General features: G+C 43.0%; 1 protein-coding gene across 2 annotated transcripts in view; it reads right to left on the bottom strand.

Annotated features, from left to right (window-relative positions):
• LOC124548300 (leucine-rich repeat-containing protein 15) overlaps positions 1-26,273 on the bottom strand; it is a 145,510-nt gene that overhangs the window by 14,414 nt on the left and 104,823 nt on the right. The gene's annotated exons all lie outside the window — the stretch shown is intronic.

A 26,273-nucleotide genomic window follows, 5' to 3' on the forward strand; every position in this document is an offset into this window, starting at 1 on the left:
ATACACCTGAATGATAAAAATGGTCACAGTTCCTTGTGGGAGTGTCATTCTCCCCGAGCGGGAATCAAGTATTGTTATGAACTTTATGACCTTAAAGGGAGAAGTACATAAGATTACAATAACAGCCTTGGACAGCAGCATAAGGAGGTTTGGATCGAGCCAGGAGTGTGCATGGATAGCCGAAATGGTTAAGACAGGTCATGGTAAATGAGAAATATAGGTTCAAGTCCCAGTCCGGCACAAATTTTCATGTGTCGCAACTGTGTAAAACATCTATACCTATTGCAGCTGATGTCATAAAATTTGCATTTAGTAAATAATTTGGAATAAAACTGCTGAAACTGCATTAGTCACTTTCCTTGATCCCTCTTTCTTTCCTTTCAACCCTTTTGCCAGAAGAAGGGGACCATTGGTTCTGAAAGCTTGCACATTTCCATAACTTTTACATGTTTTCTCCTACTGCTGCCTGGTGAGTGGATTCTTTTATCTATCCAATTATCCTGCATTATCAAAAATTAATTATTTTTGTTGATAAGTTTATCAGTTTTGAATACTATGTGGTGTACAACTAGTAGCATGCCATGATGTGACCCTCCACTTTTGACATATTTCATGGTAGTGAAGTTAAGTGCCAATCAGCAACAGTGAGTTGGGTCAACATGGAGATGAGACGGAATGGCAAAATGGAGCTAATGTGTTTGGACATGTCCATGAACACACTGTGAATGTAGTTGTCCAATTTATTGATGTACAAATATGGAATGTTGAACTTGTCTATAAGAAATGGTGTGCCATTTGCAAACATGTAACATATCGTAAGAAAGTGATAATAAAAATATCTTACCTGACAGGGACTGGAGTCTGGTACCTTTCAAAAGGCCACTGATCACAGCTGTACATGTGACTGCACATCTTAAATGGGTACTTAGTGTGGTCCAACCAGTCACAAGTTCGCCTCTTTTCAAATGATGCAAGACTACTGTTGTAACTGAACTTAGGTAACGTAGATGTTTAGTTTTTTTTCAGTAACTGTAAAATTTTACCATGAGTGAGAAGTGTGGGCTCTGTCATAGGTTTGTGAGTAGTGGGTTATGGTGTGGGATTTGTTCAAAGTATTTTCATTGGGGGGATGCAGTGGGGAAGCCAGTGGGCATTCTAGCGAGATCCCCTCCTGAGAATTCAGAATTTGTAGTAGAAATTGTTGATGAAGGAGCAGGAGCCTAAGATCTGTGCCCTTCAGGTGCAGTTACAATACGCAAACAAGGAACTAGATAGGTTGAGGAGGGTGAAGAGTGCTGGGGAATGGGAACTGGCAATTGACAAAAAAGCAGGTAGGAGATAGAGGTGTTCAGACAGTTGTACTTTGTGTATGTGCAATAGATTTGACCTATTGTCAGAGCTGAGTGGAGAGGAGCTTCTTGCAGCTGTAGGTGTCAGAAACATGCAGCAGTTCTCAGCAGTTAGAAGGCCTCTGTTAGGTAAGTTCGCACGGTCGAGGTGTAGGCCAGCAGTTGCAGGAAGTGTTAGGAGTGAGTACCAGGTCACCAGCATAGTGAAGCCTAGTGCAGGGTTGGCTCAGGTGACTGACAGCATAGGGGAGATATGTAAGAATTTTATGAAGAAGGATCAGGTACTGATAGTGGGTGGAGCTGGGAACAGTCTTGATAGGGATGGAGAATATAATATAGGTGGTGGCTTGGTAAAGATAGCTACTCAAACTGGTGGCACTAATGTGCATTTCATGTAGCTGTTTCAGTGTCATGATCGGCCTCATCTTAATGCAGCTGTTAGGCATGTTAACATGGAGCTGGAGAAGATACTGATGGCAGAGGGCAAGGGTCACATTGCAGTGGTGCAATTTATGTTTTCAAGTAGAGAAGGAATTAGCACATTTCATCAAAATATAAGAGGTATTAGAGATAAGATTAGTGAACTGCTTATAGATGTTGACTCTGAAATTATTGGTATATCAGAGGACCACTTAAATAATTTGACAATTCAGAGGCTTCCTTTATCAGGATACGGATCACCTGGCTGTTTTTCAAGGAGTTCCTTGAGGAGTGGGGGAGTGGCCATGTATGTAAAAAACAGTATTCCATTTGAGTCCATAGATATATCATGGCACTGCACTGAAGTCCGCCCCCGGTAGCTGAGTGGTCAGCGCGACGGACTGTCAATCCTAAGGGCCCGGGTTCGATTCCCGGCTGGGTCGGAGATTTTCTCCGCTCAGGGACTGGGTGTTCTGTTGTCCTAATCATCATCATTTCATCCCCATCGACACGCAAGTTGCCGAAGTGGCGTCAAATCGAAAGACTTGCACCAGGCGAACGGTCTACCCAACGGGAGGCCCTAGCCACACGACATTTCATTTACTGCACTGAACAGATACTTGAAAGTTGTGGAGGGGAAGTTGAATTTAGTGAAACTAAACTAATTTTTGTTGTTTATAGGTCCCATACCTCTGACTTCAGAGCATTTCTGCTCTAACAAGAGAGGGTTCTTGATTCACTTTATAGAAAGTACCAGAAATTAGATATATGTGGTGACTTCAATATTAACTTCGTATATGACTGTGCAAGAAAAAGGATGTTGGTAGATCTCCTAAATTCATATGACTGTGTTTTTTCCAACTAGGGTGCAGGGGAATGTAGCACAGCCATAGACAATATTTTTATTCATTTTTCATTACTATATGGGCATTCTGTTAGTAAAAGGGTGAATGGCCTTTCAGTCCATGATGCACAAATTTTAACAATAAAAGGTTTTTGTACTCAAACAAATGTCACATATAATTACAAACTATGTAAGAAAATTAATCCATTGGAAATAGAGAGTTTTTAAAACCTCATCAAGGAACAAGAGTGGCAGGATGTTTATAGTGCCAATAACATAGATGACAAATATAATTCTTTCCTTAACACATTTCTCATTCTCTTTGGGAGTTACTTTCCATTAGAACATTCTAAACGGGTACTAGCAGTAAAAGGCAGCCTTGGTGGCTGACTAGTGGGATAAGGATATCATGAAGAACGAAGCAGGAATTAAATCAAAATATTAGAAGTAGTCACAATCAAGCTACAGTTGCCCATTACAAATAGTATTGTAAGGTGCTTAAAAATTAGGAAGGCAAAGAGTATGTGGTAAGCAAATAGAATAGCTAATTCACAGGATAAAGTTAAAAACATACGGTGATTTGTGAAGGAAGTGTGTGGTCAGCAGCACAAGGTCAACAACATAAAATCAGCTCATATTAAAAATATTTCTGTTACTGAAAAATCAGATATATGTACAATATTTAACAATAATTTTCTGAGCATTGTTGGTGGGTTAAATAAAAATTTAGTTTCTGCAGGGAATCATATAACTCCCTTAGCAAATGCCTTTCGAAGACCGATATCTGAAATACTCCTCTGTGATACAGACAAGGGGGAGACTGAGTCAATAATTAAATAACTAAAGACTAAGGACTCTCATGGATGTGATGGAGTGCCTAGCTGAATATTAAAGTACTGTGCTGCACATGTTGGCCCTGTTCAGTCCCCTGAATGATTAAAGTACTCAGTAGTAAACTAATGTAGACAATTTTAGACCTATTTCTATTCCATCAGTGTTTGCTAAAAGCGAAAAGGATAAGTGATGATTTTGTATCATACAATTTGCTGTCAAATGTACAGTTTGACTTTAGAAGTCGTTTAACAACTGAAAATGCTACATTTTCTTTTCTCTGTGAGGTACTGGATGGGTTAAACAAAAGGTTTCGAATGCTAGGCATATTTTTTTACCAAACTAAAGCATTCATTTATGTTGATCACAAAATATTGCTCCAGAAGTTGGACCATTATGGAATATGGGGAGTAGCTAACAATTGGTTCACCTCTTACTTTAGCAACATAAAGCAAAAGGTCATTATTCACAGTGTTGGAAATGGCTGCATTGTGGGGTCTGAGCGGGGCACACCTCTAGTATTATGGGTAACGCTAAAATATTTCTGTTTGCTGATGACACTAGCTTGGTAGTAAAGGATGTTGTGAGTAACATTGGCTCGGTTTCAAATAGTGCAGTTCATGACAGAAGTTCATGGCTTGTACAAAATAAACTACTGCTAAACCACAAAAATATTCAATTTTTAGAGTTTCTAACACACAATTCAACAAAATCTGACATTTTAATTTCACAGAATGGGCATATGATTAGTGAAACTGAACAGTTCACATTTCTAGGTGTTCAGATAGATAGTAACCTGTTGTGTGAAGCGCAAGTTCAGGATCTAGTTCAAATAGTTAATGCTCCCATTTTTACTATTCAAATGGTGTCTGAAGTAAGTGATCGTTCAACATGAAAATTAGTCTGATTATTTTCATTCGCTTATATCACATGGTATCATATTTTGGGGTAACTCTTCCCATTCTAAAAGGAAATTTTTGGCTCAGATATGGGTGGTTCAGGCAATAAGCGGTGTAAGTTCGTGAACCTCTAGTCAACCCCTTTGATTATTTTCATTCACTTATATCATATGGTATTATTTTTGGGGTAACTCTTCCCACTCTAAAAGGAAATTTTTGGCTCAGATATGGGTGGTTCGGGCAGTAAGTGGTGTAAGTTCGCAAACCTCTAGTCGATCCCTGTTCAAGGGTCTGGGTATTTTGACATTGGCATCTCAATATATATATATTCTTTACTGTCATTTCTTGTTAACACATATCAGCTCATTCCCAAGAATAAGCAGCTTTCATTCAGTTAATACTCAGCAGAAATCAAACCTACATTTGGATCGGACTTCCTTAACTCTTGTGCAGAAAGGTGTGCAGTATACTGTTGCATCCATTTTAAATGAGCTACCACAAGAATTCAAAAATCTTAGCAATAATCCATGCACTTTCAAATTGAAACTGAAGAGTTTCTTCATGGGTCACTCCTTCTATTCTGTCAATAAGTTCCTTGAAAAATTAAGCTGATTCTTATGCTGTATTGTTGATTGTGTTTACTTAAATTTATGGCTTGAATTTTTTGGGTTCATAAACATTTTATTTTAATCTGTTATTACTTTTACCTTGTAATTTAATGTACTGACACATTCTATAACCTTGGATATTTGCTCCTCAATTTGGTTCTATGGAACTTGACGTGTAAATAAACAAATAAAATAAAACTTCAAGTGAACCACAGCCCCATTAGCCATTTAATCTGAAGTGTGAGGACGGTGTAGTTCAGCCTGGTGGTAGATCTATGATGTTTTGTGGGTGTCTTTTGTTGTACTAATATGCCTTGAGCCCCTCATTCAACTTACTGTGAATATTAATGAAGGTAATGTACTTAGTAATCAAGTGTTTCCATTTGTTCTCCTTCTTCATGATGACTATGCTGCAGACACTCCTGTCTTCTGATAAGCTGTATACATACGTTCCTGGTTTCCATGAACACCTAAGCTCCCTATCACACCACAAACAGCTCGCTAAATGCCCCATCTTAATCCTACAGAACATTTCGAGGAGTATCTGGAACATGTATGTGGAAAGTAGCAATGAACATCCCTACAGTTTAGTAGTCCTACAGGATCTAATCATCAATGAGCATGTTCAACTGGACATACAAACCTGGAGAAATACTTGTGAACTCTCCTCGCCAGACTGAGGCCATTACCAAGGCTACAGGTGTTTTACATAGCAACAGTGTGATGTTTCATGGTGGAGACAAATCTTTTGTCTTTTGTACTTATTTAGAATAGTGTAAGGGGTGATCAAAAAGTTTCCGTTTGAGCTCATTGCTGCCGCATACATGCAACATAGTATGACTCTGATGTGCATATATGTAAATACCCACATGTATGCAATGGATTAGTTGGGCATTGAAGTCTTTCCGACGTGTATGTGGTACAAGTGGGAAAGTGAACTTTGGTGATATTATTATCAAATGCATCTCAACGGGACCAATGTACTGTTATCCTTTTCTTGGCTGCTGAAGTAGAAATGAACATCCATTGGAGAATGAAGAACGTGTGTGGGGCAGCATGAGTGTCAAAAACCACCACTGTGGAATGGTATGCCAAGTTATGTGTTGGTTGCAATTCAACACAAGATGCTGGTCTATTTGGGAGGCCAGCCTCAAGCGGAAGACACTCATGAACCTGCCCTATGGTCCTGACCTCTCCCCATGTGACATTATACCTTCAGTCCCTTAAAAAGAGCCTTGAAGGGTCAGCGATTTCTGTTGGATGAGGGCATGCAGGAGGCATTTATGGACTTCTTTACAAGTATGACACGATGTTTTACCAAAAAGGTACATTCAACCTGGTGCATTGGTGGGATGATTACCTCACTGCTCATGGTCATTTTGTGAGACTGACATACCGATTCTGGACTCTTTGATCACCCCTCATAGATAATGGGAAAACACAAATTGTGCATCACCAGCAGCTATCTGTGAACTGTGATTCATCTGAGAGACTCTGAGAAAGCTTAAGCTTAACGAACTGCTTATGTTCCCCACTCTCAAGTATCAGCACTGTTTTTCTGTCTGTGATTCACATCAGATGAATCAAAAAAATTGAAAAATTCAAAGAACACCTTAATGATGTTTTGACAAAGGTCGCTTGAGGATATATTTCTTGGAGTCAAAATGAAAGTTTTTGTTATAAGTATATCCCCTTGGAGAGCTGTGAGTGCTGTATAGTTTATAGTGGGAATATGTAACCCACTTGTGCTAAGACCAAAAATGTTGCCTATATTTATCGTCCTCAACCTCCAGACGAAACATGAATAGTTTGCTTTTGTAATGTAAAGACACTGCAGATTCAGAATGAAACAATGACATGCAATTTGGCCATCACCACCTCTTCTATCCTACCACGCAAATTCTAATGAACAAACTTATTCTTAAGTTGTATTATAATTGTTGTTGTTCTGCCTTTCTGAACTACGAAACATACAACGAATTGCATTTCAGAATTTCCTTTTACTCTTCTTTGGCGCCCATATTACTTTCATTCTCCAGAACTGATTCTTTCCCTATGATCCAACCAAGAAGTACCAAGTTTCTTGATTTTTTCTACCTGGTCAACCTTCAAGTTGTTAATTTTCTGTCAAAACTTTTTTCTATTGTGAGGACGCAGAACCACTGGCTCTACCCCTCAATAAATCGCAGAACAACTGTATCTTTGGCAGATCAGTTCTCTGTAGTACGCGCCCAGTGATCTCTATACTACCTGGATGTTGAACTTCATCTATCTAATCGTGCCAGCCATATATGTAAATATTTCGTTTCTTGCCAGACTACAACATGGCTGCTAGGAAATGTCACTAGAACACGCAAAGAAAATACTTTTCAATTCCGCTTCCTAATCAGCCTATTACATCATATGTTGACATAAAGTTGAAAACAAGAAATCAGCCTGCAATTCATTGTCACATGCAGAACGATTGAAATTTGTTTGCCAAATTACAATATGGCGGACGACGTGTATCTGCAGACACGCTGCAGTTCTATACTCAGAAACCAGACTTCTACATCCTGGTTGTAGATCACTGTACGCGCCCTATGCTAAACGCATTGTGTTTCCGCTGTGAGAATAAAGGTATTCATAGGAAGTGACGGTAGTGCGAGTAATTATTTATCGTCGTAATTACCACGCCTGCTCCCCACTACCTACACTATCTTGCACTTTCTGTTAAGTGTAACCGTCGTATTTCTTATACAAGGAGCGAAAGGCTATTTACAATTTGTACAGAAACCAGATGGCAGTTATAAGAGTCGAGGGGCATGAAAGGGAAGCAGTGGTTGGGAAAGGAGTGAGACAGGGTTGTAACCTCTCCCCGATGTTATTCAATCTGTATATTGAGCAAGCAGTAAAGGAAACAAAAGAAAAATTCTGAGTAGGTATTAAAATTCATGGAGAAGAAGTAAAAACTTTGAGGTTCGCCGATGACATTGTAATTCTGTCAGAGACAGCAAAGGACTTGGAAGAGCAGTTGAGCGGAATGGACAGTGTCTTGAAAGGAGGATATAAGATGAACATCAACAAAAGCAAAACGAGGATAATGGAATGTAGACAAATTAAATCGGGTGATGCTGAGGGGATTAGATTAGGAAATGAGACACTTAAAGTAGTAAAGGAGTTTTGCTATTTAGGGAGTAAAATAACTGATGATGGTCGAAGTAGAGAGGATATAAAATGTAGACTGGCAATGGTAAGGAAAGCGTTTCTGAAGAAGAGAAATTTGTTAACATCGAGTATAGATTTAAGTGTCAGGAAGTCGTTTCTGAAAGTATTTGTATGGAGTGTAGCCATGTATGGAAGTGAAACATGGACGATAAATAGTTTGGACAAGAAGAGAATAGAAGCTTTCGAAATGTGGTGCTACAGAAGAATGATGAAAATAAGGTGGGTAGATCACGTAACTAATGAGGAGGAATTGAATAGGATTGGGGAGAAGAGAAGTTTGTGGCACAACTTGACTAGAAGAAGGGATCGGTTGGTAGGACATGTTTTGAGGCATCAAGGGATCACAAATTTAGCATTGGAGGGCAGCGTGGAGGGTAAAAATCGTAGAGGGAGACCAAGAGATCAATACACTAAGCAGATTCAGAAGGATGTAGGTTGCAGTAGGTACTGGGAGATGAAGAAGCTTGCACAGGATAGAGTAGCATGGAGAGCTGCATCAAACCAGTCTCAGGACTGAAGACCAGAACAACAACAACTGGTTTAGTATTCTGTGTTTTGTTTTATACATTCGATGAATTGTTTGTATACTTTTGAATTTTGTTACTTGGTCTGAGTCTGTGTGTTTTACGATTTATTTTCGGAAAATTAATTCAGCCCTGCGCGGCAGCCACTGCGTTGTGTGACGGGCTCTTTGCTTTTCGGAGTGGTGTCTGTTTGCTTGCAAATGGGCACTAGGAGCTGCATTTGGACGCCTCACACGTACTGCGTTCGCTATCGGTGCTGCGCTTGCGTCAGCGGAAGGGGGAACAACAGCTGTATTTACGTCACCATCGGCTTGCGAGTACATGCGGAAGTACTGGACACGGGGATCTGCATGAAGCAGCAATGCCAGTGTCCCCTTTCGTTAGAAGAATAGACCGAAACCGAGGTCGGAGCTACTTACCTTTTATCACAGAAATTGAGGAGGATCCATTAATCAAGTGAGCAGCTACCCCCGACCCGTATCGTCATATTCTGATATGCTGCACTCCTCTCTCTACTTTCCAGATTGCCCACCGTGAGTTTGGATGCCCACTGCTTGGGCTGCGGGAACGAGACGCGGTAAGAAAGTACCGTATATAGGGCGGAGCACGGACGAATGGGGAATCATTCCACTGACCGTAAAGGTCGAAAATGGGGAATCATTCTAGTGATGGTGGTACAGAAACAGGAGAATCCACTGGGATAATCGCCTCTGGCAAATGACAAGACTCTTGCGGCCTTGGACAGAGCATCTCGAAAGAAGAGCTAATGTACTCGGTTGCTCAAGTGTTACTGCCGTATCTATGGCAGTGGTTCCCGGTCAGGGGGTAATTATTTACACCTCAGGGGTAATATCGAAACAAAATTATTTTTGAGAGATCATTACCATTACCACTATTTCGTACGATTGCGTTATTGATTACAAAGGTTACCAATAATTATAATATTTTTCCAGATACTTACACTAACATGCGACACAATGTGTTGGAAATGGCTCTGAGCACTATGGGACTTAACATCTGAGGTCATCAGTCCCCTAGAACTTAGAACAACTTTAACCTAACTAACCTAAAAACACCACACACATCTATACTCCAGGCAGAAGTTGAACCTGCGACCGTAGCGGTCGCGCGGTTCCGGACTGAAGTGCCTAGAACCGCTCGGCCACAATGTGTTGGAGGCTGAAGCTTGTGAAAGGAATGCGTGAACATTGTCCATTCACTACACTACTATACTTTGTACGATGCATCTATGACAGTACAACTGAAACATATCCGTCACATATGCTGAATGTATCGTTTAAATACTTTCTCGAGTTCTAAGTAGATCCCGCGATAGACAGGAAATTGCTTCATTATGCGCATCGCAAAAATAAACTAACTATAATGGGCGATCAGAAAGTTTGCGTTTGAAGACCGTACTGTCCAAGATCGATATTTCAGTCAGGAAAAAACGACATAAGCACTGAGACAATCATACCGCTGACGCACCAGGTTGAAGACCTGGCAGAACACCTCGTCCTGCCGCGGCAACAAGTCCTTAACTGCCTGTTGCACATCCTCGTCCGACAGGAATCGTCGACCCTTCTGTTATATCCTAGCCAGTAATGCCACCCGAGTCCGCTGCCAAAAGGTTGGCAGCATCTAAGTCCGGACGCCGTCCGCATAAGCAGCGCCAGCGAGACAGGAAATCGCCGCAAGTCTGCGCGCGCCACCGCTGGCTTCTGGCTTCTTAAGCGCTGGAGTCGCGAGCGCTAGGACAGTTCTGTATTCGCCGCTCAGTTGTATACTCGCCACCGAATTGTGTACTTGCTAGTCAGTTGTGTGTTCATCGCAGCAGAGTTGTTGTTTGTCGTCAGCCGACGCTGACCTAGCCACTCCGACTCGAACTAGACAGATCTCTGTAGACACGGCGTTCACTACTGTGTTTCTGTATCTTCGTTAATAAAGATAAGTACCGACTTTCATTTAATCAGAGTGTTTGGGTTTTCATCTTTCTGTTCACTGTTCCAGCGGACCGGTCGGCCCGCTATTAAAAGTGTGGCGGTGACTTCGTAAGCCGTTTCTACAGCGAATTGCTTGTCGCTACGAACACCGCCACAAAACCTTCAATGCCTTTTTCAAGGGACCGAAGGTGTGATATTCGCATGGAGAGAGGTCAGGACTATAAGGGCGGGTGCTCGAGTGTGTCCCACTACAGTCTGCCAGGTGGTGCTGGCCTTTCAGATCTTGTGGCGAATACCGACCAGCACGGGAGTTGGTGCATCATACCACAACGGTGGTTTTCGGCAGGCGTACGGCCCTACAGACATTCTCCATTCTCCGACGGATATTTTCCGATGTTTGTGCTTCGGCTGCCAAGAAAGTAGTAACAACATGTTGGTCCTGTTTGGATGCATTTGGTAATAACATCGCCATAGATCACGCTTCCGAATTTTCAGCATACACGTCGGAAATACACGAATGTCACAGCAATCTTTTGGCTGATGCGCAGTGACCAATTTCCGTCCTGGGCCCTGGACGTGTTCATTGGTTTGTTTGGAAGGGGAGGCCAACATGATTTCCTGCTTTCGGCCGGCCCGCGATGAGATGCGATGACAGAGGCATACGCCCTGCAATGTTCCTCAAACGATTTTACAGAAACTATTCGGTTAAAAATGTCCTTTCTGCGTTGCTAATAACTTTTAATGTCAGCTTCATGATGACATCCCCATCATTTCATTAATGGCCACAGTTATTGTGATATTTGCAGTTATGTAAAACAGTGCACGAATTTCGTAAAAGTATGTAATGAAAAACAGGGGTCGCTATAATTTTGCGTTTGGCGCATATTACATAGCATTTTGCTGCGTATGAAATTTAGCTAACATACTGAAACTTTTCTTTAGACTTTGGTGGAGATCTCTATCTGTCACCACTCTCGAGAAAATTGATCTGATGTAGCATACACATTTGTGATCGCGAGTGACAGTGATAAAGCCAGAATGAAATATTCCTCATATTTCATAAACGATTTGAGATATCGAAATCAAATTTTGGCAAATGATAGTACAAAAAGAGGAGAGTATTTTGCTACATGATTATTACACAAAATTTCATTACCTACTGTCTTGTTCTTCTAACTACAGACTTTAACGATGAAAGACTAGATTTAAAGAGCCATTGATAGCTGGTGAAATGAGAAATGCTGTAGATTTTGGAACAACAAAAGTGAAGAGATTAACGTTTATTTTTGTGATGAGGATGTGCTTTTTCAGAAGCTATTGGCCTCACTTGTCCTCAGTTACTCCCATCCTGATTTAGGTTTTCCGTGATTTCCCTAAATCGCTTCAGGCAAATGCCGGGATGGTTCCTTTGAAAGGGCACCGCCGATTTCCTTCCCCATCCTTCCCTCATCCGAGCTTGCGCTCCGTCTCTAATGACCTCGTTGTCGACGGGACGTTAAACACTAATATCCTCCTCAGTTACTCACTTAATAAACCACTGTCTCAGATTTCTCTCTCAGTTGCGTCCGTAGCTCCACTGTTTTGGTAAAAGAAGCGAACTGTAACATGGCGACAAGAGAAATGTCGTCTGGTCGAATTAATGTTTCTTGTTATACATAGCTCATGTCTGGACATACTTTTATCCGGTACAACGCGTCGGAAGATCTTTGAGACTGTTCGCAGATGATGCAGTCCTCTATAAGAAAGTAGCAATGCCAGAAAACAGTATCCATTTACAGCGGACTGAAGAATTGTGCAAGCTGATGCAGTCGACCTCGAATGTAAATAGATACGTATTGCGCATATACAGAAAAAGAAATCCACTACTGTACAACTACACTATTGATGACAAATTGCTGGAAACAGTATCTCCCATAAAATATCTAGGAGTAACTATCCAGAGCGACATTAGGTAGAATGGCGAAATAGGCAAATAATAGGAAAAGCCGATGCTAGACTAAGATTCATGGGAAAAATGTTAAGCAAATGTAATACATCCACAAAGGAAGCGTTCGACCGCTTCTTGAGTATTATTCATCAATTTCGGATACCTACCAGGCAGGACTGATAGAAGAGATGAAGGTTCAAAGAAGAGCGGCGCGTTTCGTCGCGGGATGATTTAGTCGGCGCGATAGCGTTACAGTGACAGACGTTGCAAGAGAGGCGTTGCGTACCACGTAGAGGCTTACTACTGAAATCTGGAACCGGCCGCGGTGGTCTAGCGGTTCGAGGCGCTCAGTCCGGAGCCGCACGACTGCTACGGCCGCAGGTTCGAATCCAGCCTCGGGCATGGATGTGTGTGATGTCCTTAGGTTAGTTAGGTTTAAGTAGTTCTAAGTTCTAGGGGACTGATGACCATAGATGTTAAGTCCCATAGTGCTCAGAGCCATTTGAACCATTTTTTTGAAATCTGAAGAGTGTACACTTTCCGGGAATAGTCGGACACAATATTACTTCCTCCAACACACATCTTGCGAAATGACAACGACGAGAAAATTCGAGATATTAGAGCCGATACAGGGGCTTTTCCCAGCCGCCATTCACGATGGAACAGAGAAAGGCAATCAGTTAGTGGTACCCTCTGCCACATACCGTTAGATGGCTTGCGCTTCATAATGTACACGCAGATCCCTGCAGCGCCGTCCAGCGTTGTTTTTAAAATATTAAATAGGCAACTGACTGGATGGTAGTAGGTCTGTTGATAAAATACCGGTATACAGGCATATCGATATCATTCACAAAGAATATCGATATATGTCAGTAGCACAACTCACAAAGATGAATCGACAAGGAAATGGTAATATCGACTACCAAACCTTTTTATATAATATTTTTTCCACAATTTTCGGTAAATATTTGAAGTTGTTCTTTTGAAATTGTATTAGAACATAATTTTACTTTCACTGTGTGAACGAGTCGTATTAGCTTTTTGAGCTTTCATCACGTCCAATCTTTCTCTTCGACTGTGTGAAGCAAGCAAGTGTGGTACAAAAGAAGTAGTCCGATTGCACTGGAGGGGGGAGAGGGTGGGGGGGGGCGGGCTCGTGTCAGTGTGAATGGAATAACAAGATTTCCGACGTGAAGAAATAGCACACCACTTGCGTTGAAAAACAGTTTATTCACATCGGCGTCTTCGAAAACAGTCGCTGAAAAAGAGGAACAAAAATCTAAATGAAAACACTGGTCTTTCCCGTGTGCGGAGACGTACGAGGGAAAAGGGGTAGCCGGCCGATGTGGCCGAGCGGTTCTAGGCGCTTCAGTCTGGAGCCGCGCGACCGCTACGGTCGCAGGTTCGAATCCTGCCTTGGGCATGGATGTGTGTGATGTCCTTAGGTTAGTTAGGTTTAATTAGTTCTAAGTTCTAGGGGACTGATGACCACAGATGTTAAGTCCCATGGTGCTCAGAGCCATTTGAATCATTTTTTGAAAAGGGGTAATGCTGACGTAATCGGTGCTCGCGCTACCAGCAAAAAAATGGTTTAAATGGCTCTGAGCACTATGGGACATAACTTCTGTGGTCATCAGTCCCCTAGAACTTACAACTACTTAAACCTAACTAACCTAAGGACATCACACACATCCATGCCCGAGGCAGGATTCGAACCTGCGACCGTAGCAGTCCCGCGATTCCGGACTGCGCGCCTAGAACCACTAGACCACCGCGGCCGGCCGCTACCAGCAGAAACTGCAAAGTTTATGCAAAGTTTAGCTTCACTACGTAATTCTAACACTCGAACTGCTAGTTCGCTGGTGTTGTCAGAAATGAGAAAACAGGTCAGTCGACATGAAGTGTTTCGGACAAATGCGATATATGACGAAGCCGAACGACGGACCCATCGGAAACATTTTATTGTGCCACTTACACACAGTTACCGTTGTTAGCAAAGTGGTTATCGCCAAGCGTGAACGTGCATCGTTTTCCTTTCAATTCTTCCTGTAAGGTGGATAGCCAGGCTGCAAGCTTGTTGATGTACCCGAATATCTAATAATAATCAGTACTTACATACGCAGCTCTAAAACCAGCAGTACATTTATACTGTGTAGCCGATATTTTTATAGGCAGGTGTGTCGATAGTGTCTTTCGATATATCGATACCTTTCCTCGATATGCCAGGATGCAGTATTGATATTTAATATCGATACATCGGATTCCCGATATTTTGAAAAATAGCAACAGTGCCAGATGGTACGTACACGAAATGCGCGTGCAAAGGACGCCAGGGCGGGCGCACCTGGTAACGGCCGCGCGACGCGGCCTGAGTCATCTGGCGGCGCAAAGGTCCGCCGCTATCCACCGCCTATCTTATCGGGGCCTCGATTTCGCAGCAGAGGTGGGCGCGGCAGCAAACTCGTGAAGTGACCGCGTTCTCTGGAAGAGCGGCAGGAGCGACAAGTGGCTAACCGCGTGGTTTTGGGAAAGCCTGCAGTGGCACAGGCAGGGCCGCCTGTCCGCCTCCTGCCGCTCCCAAGCCGTCCAACTACTGTGGAGGAACCGTGAGCACCGACACCACGTACTCGCACGGCACGAACGTCAGAGAGAAGTGCAGGCTCTGCACCGGTATACGAAGAACAGCGAAACTCTGACACGAAATTACACAAGGCTGGGGAAACTGGTACAAGCCGACCTCGGCGTAGATCACTTTGGGTTCTGCAGAAATGCAGGAACACGCGAGGCAACATTCACCACACCATTTACTTTAGAAGATACAGGGTGACAATTACTGAAATATGTGAAATAGATTGTGAACGGTTTGCGTTAGGACGTTCAAACTGCACAGTTGGCCGCGTGGCATGATGGGAATCAATATGCATATGCGCACGCGCCTTGTTGTTGTCAGGGCATTTCACGTGAAAATGTCACTTGCGAAGGCCTACTATGCGCGTAATAACAGGCCAACTGCGGCTTCAAATGGCTCTGAGCACTATGGGACTTAACATCTGAGGTTATCAGTCCCCTACTTCAACCTAACTAACCTAAGGACGTCACACACTTCCGTGCCCGAGGCAGGATTCGAACCTGCGACCGTAGCAGTCGCGCGGTTCCGGACTGAAACGCCTAGAACCGCTCGGCCACCGCGGCCGGCTGACTCCGGCTCAAAAGAAGACTGATACCGAGTTCTAGCTGAAGACAACCGGTCCAAGTGTGCAAACAATCAAGAATTTGATTCCCAAGTTTGAAAGAATGGGTAGTGTTCGTGATGATGGTGTTGGCAACGTCGGTCGCCCAAAAAGGGTGAAAACACCTGAAAACACCGAGAAGACACGCGCTCCAGGAAATCGATCAGACGAGGTGCACAACAGGTGTAAATCAATTGGGAGACACTGGCACAAAGACCTGCATCTCCTCCCATACAAAATTCAAACCCATCAGCCATTAAACCCCAGGGCCAGGGAGTAGCGGTTGCGTTTCGCCATCACTATTGTCCACAGAATTAACGAACAGGACTTTGATGTGAATATGGTTTCGGTTAGCGACGAAGACCACTTTCATTTGGATGAGTTGGTCAATAAGCAAAACTGGCGCATTTGGGAGGACTGAGAATCCGCATTTCACGATCGAGAAGTCTCTTCGCCCTCAATAGTGTACAACATCCAGTCACGGAATAATTCAGAATATCTGTAGTGACGTTTACATGTTGCATAAAGTGTGTGCACTCCATAATTTGTAGCTAATTTACATTTTTTTCATATGGTTGAATAATTGTCACCCTGTATGTTGAAGAAGGAAACATAGTAGGTGAATATGGATTGGGGGACAGAAATGAAAGAGGAAGCCGCCTGGTCGAATTTTGCACAGAGCACAACATAATCATAACTAACACTTGGTTTAAGAATCATGAAAGAAGGTTGTATACATGGAAGAACCCTGGAGATACTAAAAGGTTTCAGATAGATTATATAATGGTAAGACAGAGATTTAGGAACCAGGTTTAAATTGTAAGACATTTCCAGGGGCAGATGTGGACTCTGACCACAATCTATTGGTTATGACCTGTAGATTAAAACTGAAGAAACTGCAAAAAGGTGGGAATTTAAGGAGATGGGACCTGGATAAACTAAAAGAACCAGAGGTTGAACAGAGATTCAGGGAGAGCATAAGGGAGCAATTGACAGGAATGGGGGAAATAAATACAGTAGAAGAAGAATGGGTAGCTCTGAGGGATGAAGTAGTGAAGGCAGCTGAGGATCAAGTAGGTAAAAAGACGAGGGCTAGTAGAAATCCCTGGGTAACAGAAGAAATATTGAATTTAATTGATGAAAGGAGAAAATATAAAAATGCAGTAAGTGAAACAGGCAAAAAGGAATACAAACGTCTCAAAAATGAGATCGACAGGAAGTGCAAAATGGCTAAGCAGGGATGGCTAGAGGACAAATGTAAGGATGTAGAGGCCTATCTCACTAGGGGTAAGATAAATACCGCCTACAGGAAAATTAAAGAGACCTTTGGAGATAAGAGAACGACTAGTATGAATATCAAGAGCTCAGATGGAAACCCAGTTCTAAGCAAAGAAGGGAAAGCAGAAAGGTGGAAGGAGTATATAGAGGGTCTATACAAGGGCGATGTACTTGAGGACAATATTATGGAAATGGAAGAGGATGTAGATGAAGATGAAATGGGAGATATGATACTGCGTGAAGAGTTTGACAGAGCACTGAAAGACCTGAGTCGAAACAAGGCCCCCGGAGTAGACAATATTCCATTGGAACTACTGACGGCCGTGGGAGAGCCAGTCCTGACAAAACTCTACCATCTGGTGAGCAAGATGTATGAAACAGGCGAAATACCCTCAGACTTCAAGAAGAATATAATAATTCCAATCCCAAAGAAAGCAGGTGTTGACAGATGTGAAAATTACCGAACTATCAGCTTAATGAGTCACAGCTGCAAAATACTAACACGAATTCTTTACAGACGAATGGAAAACCTAGTAGAAGCCAACCTCGGGGAAGATCAGTTTGGATTCCGTAGAAACACTGGAACACGTGAGGCAATACTGACCTTACGACTTATCTTAGAAGAAAGATTAAGGAAAGGCAAACCTACGTTTCTAGCATTTGTAGACTTAGAGAAAGCTTTTGACAATGTTGACTGGAATACTCTCTTTCAAATTCTAAAGGTGGCACGGGTAAAATACAGGGAGCGAAAGGCTATTTACAATTTGTACAGAAACCAGATGGCAGTTATAAGAGTCGAGGGACATGAAAGCAGTGGTTGGTAAGGGAGTAAGACAGGGTTGTAGCCTCTCTCCGATGTTGTTCAATCTGTATATTGAGCAAGCAGTAAAGGAAACAAAAGAAAAATTCGGAGTAGGTATTAAAATTCATGGAGAAGAAATAAAAACTTTGAGGTTCGCCGTAGACATTGTAATTCTGTCAGAGACAGCAAAGGACTTGCAAGAGCAGTTGAATGGAATGGACAGTGTCTTGAAAGGAGGATATAAGATGAACATCAACAAAAGCAAAACAAGGATAATGGAATGTAGTCTAATTAAGTCGGGTGATGCTGAGGGAATTAGATTAGGAAATGAGACACTTAAAGTAGTAAAGGAGTTTTGCTATTTGGGGAGCAAAATAACTGATGATGGTCGAAGTAGAGAGGATATAAAATGTAGGCTGGCAATGGCAAGGAAAGCGTTTCTGAAGAAGAGAAATTTGTTAACATCCAGTATTGATTTAAGTGTCAGGAAGTCATTTCTGAAAGTATTCGTATGGAGTGTAGCCATGTATGGAAGTGAAACATGGACGATAAATAGTTTGGACAAGAAGAGAATAGAAGCTTTCGAAATGTGGTGCTACAGAAGAATGCTGAAGATTAGATGGGTAGATCACATAACTAATGAGGAAGTATTGAATAGGATTGGGGAGAAGAGAAGTTTGTGGCACAACCTGACCAGAAGAAGGGATCGGTTGGTAGGACATGTTCTGAGGCATCAAGGGATCACCAATTTAGTATTGGAGGGCAGCGTGGAGGGTAAAAATCGTAGAGGGAGACCAAGAGACGAATACACTAAGCAGATTCAGAAGGATGTAGGTTGCAGTAGGTACTGGGAGATGAAAAAGCTTGCACAGGATAGAGTAGCATGGAGAGCTGCATCAAACCAGTCTCAGGACTGAAGACCACAACAACAACAACAATGTTGAAGAAAGGCAGATCAACGTTTATACACTGCTAAGTTCAGAGAAAGCTTTTGACAATGTATTGACATTTTGAAGCTATCAGGGATAAAATAAGGGGAGCGAAAAGTTATTTGCAACAAGCACAGAAATCAGACTGCAGATGTAAGAGTCGAAGGACATGAAACTGTAGCTGTGATTGACAAGGAAGTGATTAAGGGTTATAGTCTCTGTCTGGCGTTATTCTATGTGTATACTGACCAAGCAGTAAAGGAGTCTGTGGCTATATTTGGAAAGGGAATTCAAGTTCAGCGAGAAGAAACAAAAATTTCTAAGTTTGTCGATGACGCTGTAATTGTATCAGTGACTGAAAGAATTTGAAGAGCAGTTGAACGGAATGGATAGTCTCTTGTAAGGAGGTTATAAGATGAATATCAACAAAAGTAAAGCAAGGGTAATGGAATATAGTCGTATTAAATCAGGCGAAGCTGAGGAAATCAGATCGGCAAACGAGGCACTAAAAGTAATCTGACCAGCAAAATAACAGACGGTGGCCTAATGACAGAGCATATAAAATGTAGATTAGCTATAGCACATCTAATATACATTTAAATTTTAGGAACTCTTTTCTGAAGGTATCTGAAATGCAGTCTTGTACGGAAGTGAAACCTGGACGGCAAGCAGTTCCGACAAGAACAGAATACAAATTTCTGAAATGTGTTGCTACAGACGAATGATGAAGACTCGATGGATACAGCGAAGATTTAACGAGGAGGTAGGCTTACTGAACTAAGTGGGGGAAAAAGAATTCTATGGGACAACTTGACTAAAAGAAGCGATTGGATCATATGACAGTTCCTGAGGCATCCAGAAATCGTCAGTTTGGTAATGGAGTGAAATGTGCAGACTAAAAATTGTGGGAGGAGACCGAGGGATGAAAACAGTTCAAATACTTGTAGTTGAAGAGTTGCGTCAAACCAGTCTGCGCTGGTGCTCGACACGGAGGTAGCTGGTTCGAATCTTGGCAGTGGATAAAATTTTCACAACCAGTATTTCATCGGCAAGGGGAGGAGAGGTGGACGCGTAAAGTTTCTGACTTAGGTTTTGCGCCAATGTCGCCGATAAATTTGAAACCTCTCAGGACTGTCTCACGTACGGAGCACAGGTGTTGGTTGTGATACGTCAAAACACACACACACACACACACAAATTGGTATACACTCATCTCTGAAAGACTAGATCCTTTGCCTCTCAGAACCTGAAGTTGCCTATTACAATGCAACGCCAACTGAAGTAATTTTTGAAAGTCTAGTTTCTGTAGCCTCAGCGTCTTCAAGCCGTATATGAACCCAGTTATACCAGTTTTAATTACATTTTCCGGGATATATATTGCAGGTTCACTGAATTCATTCAGTGGCCAAAGTAGTTGATTCTAAACTGCCTAAACTCATTTTCGCAAACACGTAGATCGTTTTTCATATTACGTTAGTCTGAAAAGTACGTGTCTTTCATACTAAGCTTCCTTCATACTACGTTGTATACCACAAGACTGTGGTTTTGAACATCCACGAAGTCATATTTTTTCCCTATTTTGACCACTTTATGCCCTAAATTTAGAAAGGTTATATACTGCTAAATGGCCTCACTTCCTTAGCACACATTTCTACACACTTGTCTTTGTACTCTTTCAACATATTTCTGCAGTGGGGAAATTGCTGGTCAAACTTGCAGGCATGTTATAGCATACTCGAGGTTCTCAAATGAGTGTTTAGTAACCTTTTAAACAGTTTGAATTTCGAGACACTTACCGGTTTATTTGAAGCTGCCTCATAAACACACGACAACTTTCCCCTGATTGACTTGAGCTCTGTTTCGTGACTACTGTATATTTCCCAGTTTTTAATTTCTGCTCAGTCTCCTTTAATTTGTTCATTTTACTGCTCCCATCGAGCTGCAGAGAAACTATCTACGCAAACATATCTGGCTAGTCACGTTGAATTTACAGCGCAAAGCGTTGTCTGGCGCATCAGGCTGAACGGGTCCGGTGAAAACTTGTCAGGCTTGTGGAAACCCAAGTGGCTTGCTTTAACTGCCGCGCCTCAGTACACATGTAGTTTCGTGTCTCCGTTGCTGCAGGCTGAGCTGCTTCAATGGTTGTGGCGGAGATAGGGACAGGTAGGTTGGAAGGTGAATTTATACACCTCTGGTTCAGCCACGACGTGATGCCGTGTTGACTACACACCTATCAGCGACGGACTGCTCAGGCATCGTGTTTACACTCGCTCCATACGTAACATCTCGCCGCAACACTCTTCCGTCGTATACGGCACATCTTCAGCTGGGAAAACCCTTGCTGCGTCTTGCCGCCATCCAGTTTACACACCGAGCGAAATGGTGCAGTGGTGCAGTTCGGTGGATGGTGGTTCAACTCTCCGTCCCGACATCAAAATTTAGGTTTTCCGCGACTTCTCTCAGTCGCTTAAGCAGAGTTCCGAGATGGTTTCTTTGAAAGAGGACGGCCCATTTCCTTCTCAGTTCTTCCACAAACCGAACCTGAGCTCCATCTATAGCGACCTCTTCGTCGACGTAACGCTAAACCCCACTCTTCATTCCTTTCTTCAAAACACACTCTACAGACAAAATTCTCAGACACCGTGTGGAAAGGAAACACTGTGTGCGGAGGGAGAAAAACATTTTCGATTTGGAGGCTGAACTTGTCTTCCAGCCAACACTGCCACGCGATTCTTTATGTTTTCTGATCACATTCATCCTCCACAAGCCACCATACAGTGCATGGCGTAGGGTACCTTGTACCATTACTTGACATTCCCTTTCCCGTTCCCCTTGCAAACAGAGCGAAGGAAAATCGTCTGTCCACCATATGCTTCCGTGCGACATCTGAATTTATCTGTCTTCGCGGTCATTACGCGAGGTGTAAGTTGGTGCTGGTAGAATCACTCTGCAATCTGTCACAAATGTCGTTTCTCCAAACTTTCTCAATATTTTTTTCGCGAAAAGAACGTCGTCTTTTCTGCAGGGATTGCCATTTCAGTTCATTCACACGTTGATCGACTCTGCCGGTAATAAAGCTAGCAACACGCCTCTGTCTCCGTGTGTGTATGTGTGTGTGTGTGTGAGAGAGAGAGAGAGAGAGAGAGAGAGAGAGAGAGAGAGAGAGAGAGAGAGAGATGGGAAATTAGGATAAAAATGATAATTACACAGCGTCACGACTCCAGAACAGCAGCAAACAAACTCAAACACTCAAGTGGTTTCTTGAGGAGGCAGCAATAATCTGCTCATAGTCAACCCTCAGGCTACGCTGAGAATATACCACTGCCCCGAAAGACTGGTAAAACTAAACAATGGCATAATTTATTAATTATGGTTATTTGATCATTATAGTCCTTCAGGCACGGTAAAACTCTAGAGGAAGACAGAGATTGGAATATACCCAGCAAATAATCGAGGAGGCAAGTCGCACGTGCTACTCTGACATGAAAAGGATGGATCCGTGGAGGAACTCGTGGCGTACCGCATCAAACCAGAAAAAAAGGGGCGTGGTCCATTTGCAGGATGGTGGCTTTCCGACAGTAACATGGGATTCCACAATTTAATGGTATGTGAAGCATAGCAAGATTGGGAAGATTTGGAATATTTCACTAATACAATGCTTCATAGGAGTTGAAACATTTAGAAACAGAAAAAAACTAAACAAAAAAGAAATAGTTACATTCGTGAACTTACAAACCGGACAAAACGGAAAGATATTACTGATATGGGAAACTTGCTGTGCAATACAAGTTCACGTTAGAATTACCTGCGTATGAGAACTGTGGAAGACGTATGAAATCAAACTTTCCACCTATCCTTGATCAGGTTTTGTTTGCTTTGGCATAGATGGTGGAGGGAACCACAGGAGTGGAACAGAAAAGTTCTCACGTATCAAAATTAGCATAAGGCGCGGATGTAGGCTTCCTCCTCTACTGTTCATCATATAAGCCGAAGAAGCAATGAAGTGCGTTTAAAATTCAGGGTGAAAGGATACGAATAGCATATTTTTTGATGACGTAGCTGTCCGGTGGAGAAGGGAGGAAGAATTACATGACCTGTTCAATGAGCACAGAATATGGACAGAGAGTAAACCAGAGCAGTAGCGGAAACGATATTAGCGATAAACTTAACATCACAGACGGGGAATGAGCCGTAGATGAAGTGAAATAATTCTGCCACCTTGGACGTAAAGTAATGCATGAGGGGCGAGGCATGCAGGAGATGCGAAACAGGTTAGCTCTGGCAAAGAGGGCACTCCTCGCCGAAAGAAATCTACTATCAAACACAGCCCATCCTCTGAGAAACTTCTGAGAACGAACGCCTGGAACACAGAATTGTACAAAAGTGAATCATGGGCTGACAGAAAACAGAATCGTTTCAGGAAGGTGCTAAAAATCAAATAGACTGAATGATAAGATAAGAAATGAGGAGATTTCCCCGAAAAATCAGCAAGGAAAGGAATAAGCGAGAAATCGCTAACTAGAGGAAGCGACAGCGTGTGTTAAGATAAGACAACGTGGAATAACTTGAGTCCCGGCCGCTATGGCCAAGCGGTTCTAGGCGCTTCAGTCCGGAACCGCGCTGCTGCTACGGTCGCAGCTTCGAATCCTGCCTCGGGCATGGATGTGTGTGATGTCCTTAGGTTAGTTAGGTTTAAGTAGTCGGAAGTTCCATGCGGCTTTTCGCGGATGATGCTGTAGTATACAGAGAAGTTGCAGCATTAGAAAATTGTAGCGAAATGCAGGAAGATCTGCAGTGGATAGGCACTTGGTGCAGGGAGTGGCAACTGACCCTTAACATAGACAAATGTAATGTATTGCGAATACATAGAAAGAAGGATCTTTTATTGTATGATTATATGATAGCGGAACAAACACTGGTAGCAGTTACTTCTGTAAAATATCTGGGAGTATGCGTGCGGAACGATTTGAAGTGGAATGATCATATAAAATTAGCTGTTGGTACGGCAGGTACCAGGTTGAGATTCATTGGGAGAGTCCTTAGAGAATGTAGTCCATCAACAAAGGGGGTGGCTTACAAAACACTCGTTCGACCTATACTTGAGTCTTGCTCATCAGTATCGGATCTGTACCAGGTCGGGTTGACGGAGGAGATAGAGAAGATCCAAAGAAGAGCGGCGCGTTTCGTCACACGGTTATTTGGTAAGCGTGATAGCGTAACGGAGATGTTTAGCAAACTCAAGTGGCGGACTCTGCAAGAGAGGCGCTCTGCATCGCGGTGTAGCTTGCTGTCCAGGTTTCGAGAGGGTGCGTTTCTGGATGAGGTATCGCATATATTGCTTCCCTCTACTTATACCTCCCGAGGAGATCACGAATGTAAAATTAGAGAGATTCGAGCGCGCACGGAGGCTTTCAGACAATCGTTCTTCCTGCGAACCATACGCGACTGGAACAGAAAAGGGAGGTAATGACAGTGGCACGTAAAGTGCCCTCCGTCACACACCGTTGGGTGGTTTGCGGAGTATAAATGTTGATGTAGATGTAGAAGTTCTAGGAGACTGATGACCTCAGATGTTAAGTGCCATAGTGCTTTGAACCATTTGAATAACTTGAGTGGTAGTAGGGTGAGCGTAGGGCCAAAAATTGTAGGGGAAGACAGAGATGGTAATGTACAAAATAAATAATTCAGGGCGTTGTTGGGTGTAAGCGCTACTTTGAAACGAAGGGATTGGCATATGAGAGGAAGTCTTGAGGGGCCGCATGAAAGCAAATAGAAAAGAGCGACAGAAACAGGCAGCGTGCATTGCGTGATGAAACTGCACCACCGAAAACAGGCCACGCCTTTCGTTTCGCACTATGAATGGCCATCCGCAGAAAAAAACCCAACCTTCAAGTTCTGCTTCGACTGTTTCCTCCGTGTGTTGTATACGGTACTTGATGCCTTTCGCGTAACTCTCGTGCTGCCGTGCTCCGACTCTCCAACCGCACGGAGTGAACGAGTGTCACGTCAAACAGCAGGTGTAGCTTCCATTGTCTTTATTAAGTGATTCACGACGGAAGCCGAAATGCATTCTCAATGGCGACCGCGCGCGGTTGCCAGCTTCGTCGTTCACCTGCCTGACATTGAACACCTAGCCTCTCTCCGTCCTATCTCCTAACACGACATTCCACCGTCATAACCCAGCTTTTATTTTCACTTTACAAAGCAAACTGCCTCTTTTTTTACCTCGTGATTGTTCTTCTGTTTCGTCCTCGGTGTCATCAGTTTATAACGGGCTCGTAAGTTTTTATTACGCCATTCCTCCTCCCACGACTTTGTTCAGTTTTCAGTGTTACAAAATTTATCTTTCCCTCTGCGATGGGGTCTACACACTTCGAAACTTCCTAGCAGTCTAAAACTGTGTCCTGGTCCGGGAGCCCAACCAGGAGCCTTGCAGTGCTCCTACCTTGTGAGCTATCCTGGTGCGATTCACGACGCGACTTCACAGCTTCGCTTCTGGCGGTACCTGTCCCCAGATTTCCGAACTCGTCCATGTCTGGTGCTACTTGCACTCCTGGAAGAGGGGATACTGCGGAGAAATGATTCAGCCTGGTACTGACAGAAGGGAATCTAGAATGAGATTTTCACTCTGCAGCGGAGTGTGCGCTGATATGAAACTTCCTGGTAGATTAAAACTGTGTGGTGGAGAGAGACTCGAACTCGGGACCTTTGCCTTTTGGCGGACAAGCAGAGCATTTCTCCGCGAAAGGCAAAGGTCCCGAGTTCGAGTCTCTGTCCACCACACAGTTTTAATCTGCCAGGAACTTTCAGACGAGAATTTGTGAGATCGGGTCCGCGAGTCATGTCTGGATAGCTTACAAGGTAAGAGCATAATTATTTCTCGATTACGTCTGTGGGCAACTAAATTAATGTAATTTAAAACATAAATTGAAAGTGTTGCGTTCAAGTAAGAATGTGTACGTATTTCATGCCACAGAAAAGTTTCAATGAATAGAAGTGAAATGCCTGTGACAGTCATAAGTACGTAGCATTTACTGAGTTGCACACAGCCTAACCTCAAAGCCAACAACATAGACTTGTTACAGGGTTCTTATGCCGACAGTCTTTCCTGTCCTAAGCCCACTCACAACTAAAATAGGATGATCCCGGTCACTGTCTCCTAAGGCGACGCAGAAGTTTAAAATATGGCTCTAAGTTGCCTACAACCTTTGTAATGGTGCAAACGCGTGGCATCCTGTGACGTCACCCTCGGTCTCAGTGACGCTTCAGGGACGTCCCGTCGACGGCGTGGGTTTCACAGACTGAGAGTCTCTGAGAGACGGAAACAGACTGCATCGTATTCAGAGCACTATCTCGGCATTGGCCCGATATGATTTTTAGGACGTTCTGCACAAAACAGTAACACCGAGCAGACTAACCAAGCACTTTACAATATAGGGGAATGTAAAACCGGGCACTTCGCAAAAAGGAAAACTGTAGTTG

Source organism: Schistocerca americana, chromosome 1 (assembly GCF_021461395.2).
Source record: "Schistocerca americana isolate TAMUIC-IGC-003095 chromosome 1, iqSchAmer2.1, whole genome shotgun sequence".
Lineage (NCBI taxonomy): Eukaryota > Metazoa > Arthropoda > Insecta > Orthoptera > Acrididae > Schistocerca > Schistocerca americana.